This window comes from Mus pahari, chromosome 10 (assembly GCF_900095145.1).
Source record: "Mus pahari chromosome 10, PAHARI_EIJ_v1.1, whole genome shotgun sequence".
Taxonomy (NCBI): domain Eukaryota; kingdom Metazoa; phylum Chordata; class Mammalia; order Rodentia; family Muridae; genus Mus; species Mus pahari.
Window position 1 is genome coordinate 9,715,824 of NC_034599.1, and position 8,387 is coordinate 9,724,210.

An 8,387-nucleotide genomic window follows, 5' to 3' on the forward strand; every position below is an offset into this window, starting at 1 on the left:
TGTTCTGGGAGAAGCTTCGTGATGAAGCCACATGTCGCCTGGAGTTCTTCACATCACAAGGACCACACCACAGCATTTCAATTCCTCTGCCTTGTCTAGGAAAGGCCACATATAAAGAATGCCCCATAATCTTTCTGAAACCAAAGTAACGGCACCTACAGCAATGGCCCCAGCAATGAAGAGGCTGTGCTCAGGGCCATCAAAGGAGCTTGTGTTGCCTCTCTTCTTGCTGTGGTCTTCCCATATTGCTCAGGCTTCCCATTTTCCTCTGAATGTAAAAACCAATGGGCTGGATTGGATATCGTCACAGGCCCCACCCAACTTTTCATGTTCTCTCCCTGACACATACGTGCTCTAGCTCTCGCTGTTAACTCCCAGGCTCCAGTGTCTCTTCCACGCTGGGCTCTCTGCATGTAAAATTACACACGTTCTTCCTGCCTGCTTTCCCTAGCTCACTGCTGCTTATCTACCCAGCATATCAGTCTAGACAGAGCCTCTCTACTGGGTGTGTGCTGGGTTCTTAGCACTAATCCCAGCCATCACTCCGTGCCAACTATGGAACTGTGGCACTGCTTCTATGCTAGAATTACTTCTGTGCTAGAACTGAGGGTGGGAGTTCCGGGTGTCTCAGTCCTAGGCTGGGGCCTAGGGGAGTGTTCCTTCGCTTTAATGGCCCCTGGAGAAATCTGGGGCATCTTACAAACCTACAATAAATCCTCTGACTCAGTGGGTCTAAGGCAGGGCCTGAGGCTTACATTTTCAAGCTTTCAAGGACCACTAGAGTTATTGGCCCTCTGATGCACTTTGATCGGCAAAGGCCTGTATGTACCCCAGCTGTCTACATGTTTCCACCACCTTGACCACGCTCTTCTTCCTACACAGTCAGATACTACCTTAGTAGAATAGCCTTCACCCAAACCATTAAGTCTCCAGCTGGTCTCAATCCTTGATTTCTAGAGGTCCAATACTATCAAACTGGCTTCCCCAAATATAAAGCCTTGCATGCTAACCCCACCTTTTTTGAAAACTTTCAGACTCCATGTAACCTTACAGGGAAAACATCCATCTTTCTAGTATAGCATTTTGGGTTCTCTTGAGCTTTGTCTGGTGTTTGACCCTCCCTCACCTTGTCCACTCCTGCTTTGACTATTCTTTTCCTCTTTAGCTTTACCTCACACCCTCCACGGAGTACCCTTTCCCTGCCACAGACACTTGTCAAAAGCCCACATTCCTGTCCTAACCCCCCTCCAATGTGAAGGCACCTGAATGGTTCCACTCTCTAAGGGCCATTTGGGTTCTGCTCTGTGTGCCACTAACTTACTCTCACAGCAACCTGTTCCTGTGGGTCCAGAGAACTCTGAGCACAATGCAGTGTCTTTTATCTTTGTCATCTTTAGACCTAGTATATGACTGACACTTAAGAAAAGTGTGAGTTGATACCATCGTCATTGTCCACTGTGCTCTACATGCAGTTAAAAAGGACAATGTGCACAGTGGACCCCTCAGTGGAAGGAATGATCCAGAATCCCTTTGATGTGAGGAACAGCTCAAAGGATGGCCTAAATATGTAACTAACTGGAGAAAAGAGCTACTTACACATAGTGAGTACTCAATAAATATTTATTGAACAGCAGAAGGAACAAATAAGTCATAATCATTGTCTCCATGTGGAGCTGTCAGATTGATGCGGTATTACACAATGGGAGTTACCTGTAGCTCCAGTAGATTTCAGCCCAGTAAAATGATTATTTCCTAGTAAGGCTATGACTTACTGAAAGCTAGATCCTTTGTGAGTCTTCTAAGTGATCTCTTTCTTAGAAAAGGATAAAGCCATACGGTTTTGGAATTCGCTTTATTATTGTAGCAACCAACATTAAAGTCAAGGCCAGCCTGGTCTACAGTGAGTTCCAGGATAGCCATGGTTACATAGAGAAACTATGTCTCAAAACAAAACAAAAAACACCAATAAATAAATAAACAAACAAACAAACCCAGGCAATGAATCCACTGTCCACTAAGAATTCACTGTTGCTGTGATAGTAACTAGAACATCATTGAGTTGATTATTCTGTCCCAAAAGTTTTCATATTAAAGATAGGATGATAGCGAAAACTGTCCTCACAAAACATCTAGTCTAGTGAAGAAGAAAGCTCAAACACAAAAGCCATAAAACCGTGGGCAGCAGGTGTGTCACAACATTGTGTGTCCATCCTGCATGAAGATACAAGGGGACAGGCGAGCTGCTGGGAGAGAGGTGGCAGGTTTTCTTTGTTCACTGGACCACTGCCTCTCCATGCTGAAGAGCTGTTTGGGGTGGGGGTAAGGGGTCGCTTCTTCTTCTCTGCACACCAGAAGTGGGGTGCTTGCTTCCAGACCTAGCCTAGCAAAGACTCTCAGATGTGCCACAGAAGCACTTAACTCTGCACCTTCAGAGGCACAAAGAACATCAGACAGCCTTGGGTAAAATGAGTGGCTCCTGCCAATGGCTGGGGCTGTTAAGGATGGAAGGAAAAACTGAGATGGGCAATGTCTACATAGCTTGAACCCTATGTCACCCTACGTCCTTGGTTTCCCTTATTCTAAGGCCTGTCCCCTTTGCTGTGAATACTCTTTCCATCTGCAATGGCATCATATAGTGCTTGCCTTTCAGGACCTGAGGCCACTGGGAAGATCTGAGTGGTCCTCACTCGTTTTGGTAGAGAATAACAATACTCTATCTTGTCTTACGGCCTCCATCAAACAATAATTTGGGATGTTTAGTTTTCATAAAATGGCAATGAAAGGCGTGTGACAAAGGTCACCAGAATTCTCATAATTGTTTTGTACTTGGTCTATTTTTTCCAATTGCTCATTAAAATCTTGGTTGATAAGTAGCACGTCATAATTACTGTAGCTAAGCATGTAGGAAATATCTCTGGATGGTTCTGTTCCTACTATGGAAAGCACAAGCGTGCTACCCTCAGGTGCCCCAAGAGACATTTGGTTCTATTGTAATCACTGGCCCACATTGTGGGCCCAGCTGGACTGACATTTTAATTTCTGCCTCTTTTGTGGCTTCCATTATCCTGAGGGTCAAGGTATAAACGTGTCTGGAATCACAATTTGTGGGAGGTTAGTACAGTTTTGGAGCAGGGCCAGGACCATTCAGGGTTTGGGATGGATTTCCTGGAGATGGTCCAGATGCAAGGCTTGTCCATTTATGCCGACTAGAATAGACAGTTACGATAAAGTTCTGCTTCCCGCAGCCAGCTGTGCAATGGGAAAGCCCTGAGTGAGCAGTCTGGAGAGGTTGCTTCTAGGCTTCAGGGCTGGGGATGGCTACTGGAGTACGGTGAAGGCAGGATGCTTCGGAAGCAGTTACTGTACAAGGATGATTCTTCAAAGGGCAATAATAGTGCACTAAAAAGGGCTGTCTGCCCAAAAGGTGATCCTGTATAGAGAAAAGAACAGAGCAACCTAAAACATAAGGTGTACTGGTTCTGCTGGGTTTGTATTTCAGCTCCAACACTCCTTAGTTATGTGACTGAAAAATCTTATTCCTCAGAAAAGCAGTGGCATCATGAGCCTAGGGATAAAGAAGTCAGAAGTTAGCAGGAGGCCTGAATAGAGAGCAAGCATTCTGTCTCGATCAAAAAATAGTACAAGGAAAGGGTTGGGGGCTTACACTCTCTTAGGAATCAATAAAAACTGAACCCTTGCTCAATGGAAAAAGAACTCATATACAAATATTTGCACAGGTTTAGGGATTTAAAGATATGAGGTACAACCACAGGTTCAGAATCTTTGGTGTAGGGCTGGTCCAGTTCCCAAGAGGAAGACTGAAGTTTGTGGTTTTATTGTCTATAATTTTGATCATTTACTATCATAACCTCATTATATATTTAATTTGATAATTTTTTTATATTTTTCCTAATATAAATCCTCTCTAGTGCCAATAATGATATCATCTGTTCAACCCTCCAATTAACAGGCTGATTAGAAATCTAGATATTTAGAAGTATAGATATCTAGAAGAGGCTCAAGACCATGACATGTGGCATATGTGAAAGAAAAGAACCTGGACAGAGGGAGCCCTCATGAAGCTTACAGTCAGTGGTGGAAATGGTCCTCTCTTTCAGATCAACATAGCCAGGGTTGAGTCAGTTCACATAGGGGCCTCAGGAAATCTGCAAACAACAAGCCACAGAATACCACTAGCATCCAAACTGCCACTCTTCATGGACACTTGCATAAATTTGCTTAAACATAGCAGATACAGTTGATACAGCATGGCCAGCATACCACATGGAATAGACAGCATTTCTAGGCAAAGTCCCACCCATCAGTCCAGCAAGAAGCTACAGGTGGAGAGGAGGCCATGCCTAGATGTTAAACTAAAGAAGATTCTCTTTCAGTTCTGCTACTTTGCAAGCAGGATAATGTGGGTGGCTTTGAGAAAACCCTGAACAAGAGAGCAAAGCTACTGGGGTTTGGTGGTTTTCTACAGTAAGACGTTAGCAGGAAACGTGACAGCTGACGTCAAATGCCATAGAGTAATACAATGGAGGATGGGTGGAACATGAAAAATGGGAGGCAGATCAAAAAAGTGACAGGGTGAAAGGCAAGAGACACTAATCGCCTGGTGATCACGTGATGCTGACAGTGCTCATGAAAACCAAAAGCAGCTCGACACCATCAGGACAGCTGGTTTGTCACCAGGACCCACAGGCTCTGAGGGATTCACTTCTCACTTCAGAATAGGGCAGAGTGATCCTGCCCAAGCATCACTCAGGGATATTGAGGGGCCACTACACACAGCAAAGAACTCCAGGATAGGGGCTAAACAATGCTCGTACATCTAAGCAAAGAGAAAGCAGACTAAACTAGTTAAATCATTAACTTACAAGAATAGCTGTTTACATTTGAGCCACCCAGTGATGCAGTGATCTTATTCCAGACAGTCATAACTAATGGGCCACTGGAGTTTCGTTTGGCAAGTAAATTGTGTTCCTCCTTTCCAGAGAATGTTGTCATAAGCAAAAGAGTAAATATCCAATAGCCTTGCTTCTTGGATTTGTGAGCCATCCATCAGGAAACAAATAAGTTATTTGTCTGATGACCAGTTCAGACTGATAACAACCTCTCTAAACAGAATGCAGTCATAAAAGTAAAGACAGAACCTGGTGCACTCAGTATGGACTGTTCATGCTGTGTCTACTCAATTCAACTCAAAGGTCTCTCTCAGCCCAGACCTATTTATAATATGGTTAGGTTTCTGCTTGAATCACAGCAAGCATATTGGTCACATTACCTTTTGTGATTTTGTTCATGTCACAAAAAGGTAGTTGTCTCCTGCAGAGTAAAGCTGAAATTATTAGCTATAACTAGAATGCAACATGCTTAAATTACCCCAAAGCACTCTAAACTAGGTTTCTGGTTAATCAATGGGAATAATAATCCATCTGCATTAACTGGCAAACTATGTTCTTCAGCTAAAAGCTTAAAAAACAATTGCTATCTGTATGAACACTAGCCTGAACACACATGCAAATCCAAATTGCAGGCATCATCTCTCTTCCTCCACAGAAATGGAAATGACTTAGATTGTGGTTGGGTAGACTCACAGAAATAAAAAATAAAATAAAATAAAGTGTGCTTTGCAAATATAAGTACAATAACAACATTTAATAATAATCTCTGCATATTTATCACTAAAAGCACTAAAGACCCTGTAAGCCAAAACACTGTTCTTGTAAATTGTATGGGAGGCCCAAACATTAAAGTTTAAGTAAATTTCAATTGCCAGTGAAAGAGTGTATTTCTATACATGAGATATTTTCTTCTTCAAGCTTTTCTTTTAAATTATATATTTTCCCAAACTTATTATTTGACAGTTTCATACATGTATATAATGTATCTTGATCCTATCCAACATAAGGTCTTCCCTCCTCTGCCACTGTTCTCCCAGTATACCCTTTCCATCTTTATATCATGTTATTAAAAGAAATAACCCACTTTCTTAATTAGGGTTCCCATTGCTATGAGAGATGCCATGACCAAGGCAACTCTTAACACTTAATTGGGGCTGGCTTACAGATCCAGAGGTACAGTCTATTATCATCATGTCAGGAAGCGTAGCAGCATCCAGGCCAACATGGTGCTGGAGAAAAAGCTAAGAGTTATACATCTTGATCCTAAAGCAATCCGGATAAGCCTAGCATCCAGGAAGCTATGAGGACTGTCTCAAAACCCACCCCTACAGTGACATACTTTCTCCAAGGCCACACCTTCTAATTGTGCCACTCACTGGAACAAGCATATTGAAATTACCATATTCCACTCCCTGGTCCCCATAGGCTTGCTTAAACACATGAGTGTAGCCATACCTAGACATAGCACAAATGCAAAATGAATTTAGTCCAACTTCAAATATCCCCATAGTCTATCACAGTCTCATCAATGTTTAAAAGTCTAAAGTTCAAAGGCTCTATGCAATTTCTTAACACAATTCCCTAAAAAATCCAAATAAAAAAGCAGGTCACACACTTCCAATATATCATATATACCTTACCATTCCAAAATGTCATAGCAAGGAAATACTGGACCAAAGCAAGACCAAAAACCAGCTGAGCAAACTCTAAACTCTGCATCTCCATGTCCGATGTCAAAGCTCTCTTCAGATCTCCAATTCCTTTCATTCTTGTTCACTGATGTTGACAGATCTGGCATTCAGCAGCAACAATTTTTTTCTCTTGGTTTGTTTTTACTCCCTGTTAGCAGCTTTCCTCAGGAGGTATCCATGGCTCTGACATCTCTAACATCTTGGGTTATCCAAGGCAACTTCAATTTTACAGCTTCTTGTTCCAATGGCTGGAATCCACACATGATCTTCTGGGCTCCTCCAAAAAGCTTATGTCACTTCTCAAGCTCTGCCCTCTGTAGCACTCTACACTCTGGGTGACTCCACTGCTGCTGCTGATCTTGGTGGTCATCTCATAGTACTGGCATCTACAATACTCTGGAGTCCTCCACTGCAACTAGGCTACACCAATAGCCTCTCATAGGCTCCCTTCATGGTGCTAAGCCTCAACTTCTTTGCATGATCACTTCAGTCCTAGGCTGCACCTCCACCTGGCCTTTCCTGGCCTCACACAGTGCCAAGCCTCAGCTACTCTTCATGACCTCTTCATGCTTTCAAAACCAGTACTACCTGGGTGACTCTTACACATTACCAAGTTCAGCTGAAGCACAAGGTACAACCTTGGTTATCTCTGGAACACAGCTTCTTTGTGCTCTCAGAAAACACTTCCCAGAAGATTTCACCTTAGTGATGCTGCTCTCTTCTTAGTCACCATCAATTTCTTAGCTCTAGATAACCCACATCAATTGTCCCAGTAGTCCTTTCTATTCTGGACTCTAAAGTCATAGACACATGGCTGAAGCTGCCGGGTTCAGATGTTTGCTGCAGCTAGAACATGGCCCCCTTGTTCTATTACATTATCAGTAGCTTCTTGTTTTCCAACTCCCTCACTAAACTTGGCTGTCTTGGATCTTGCTCCATAGATTAATCTAGAACTCCATATCTAAATGGCTCTGTCTCCTGAATGCTGAGATTAAAGGTGTGTGCCACCATACCTGGAATTTGCTCTGTACTAGGATGGCCTTGAAGTAAGAGATCCACTCGCCTCTGTGTCTTGGGATTAAAGGTGTATACCACCATGCCTAGACCTAAGCTTTTCATGGCCACTATGCTTCAAGATCTAGAACAAAAGCCTGTTACCTCCGTTTGTGGACTGTAGTTCATTTCAGATCAAAAGTCCAAATGAAAACAATAACCAGGTAATAATAACACTTAGATAAAACTATCCCTTGTTCAACTGCGAAAGCATAAACAATAAGCTTAGCTGGGTGGGATCTTGCCTGGGAGGTCACCACCCCATTAATCCATTTATCTCCTTGAACACAGGATTCAGCTCCATTCTACCTCCTCATGCCCCTTTAATACATTTTGCATTCTTTTTCTTTCTAAGTTTGCTACACTTTATCAAAACACTCTTCATGAGGATAAACCAGAGGACAAAGTCTATGATAGGCGTTTCTGAAATTTCCTTTGTCAATGCAATTAATCTGAGTATCTTCACCTTAGCCTCAGACAGACTCTTCAGACAAGGGCAGAAAGCAGCAACATTCTTCATCAAAACATCATAAGAACAATCTCCAGGGTCTGGAGAGATGGCTCAGCGGTTAAGAGCACTGACTGCTCTTCCTAAGGTCCTGAGTTCTAATCCCAGCAACCACATGGTGGCTTACAACCATCCGTAATGAGATCTGATGCCCTCTTCTGGGGCGTGTCTAAAGACAGCTACAGTGTACTTACATATAATAAATAAATAAATAAATCTAAAAAA

At 42.7% G+C, this 8,387-nt stretch overlaps 1 long non-coding RNA gene across 1 annotated transcript in view; it reads right to left on the reverse strand.

Moving 5' to 3' along the window:
• Positions 1-1,921: 1,921 nt before the first annotated feature.
• LOC115064831 overlaps positions 1,922-8,387 on the reverse strand; it is a 17,819-nt gene continuing 11,353 nt past the window's right edge. Inside the window, exons 3-4 of the long non-coding RNA XR_003844661.1 lie at positions 4,088-4,166; positions 1,922-3,565 (exon numbers count right to left, since the gene is read on the reverse strand). This is a non-coding gene — a long non-coding RNA (uncharacterized LOC115064831). The remainder of the gene's footprint in view (positions 3,566-4,087; positions 4,167-8,387) is intronic.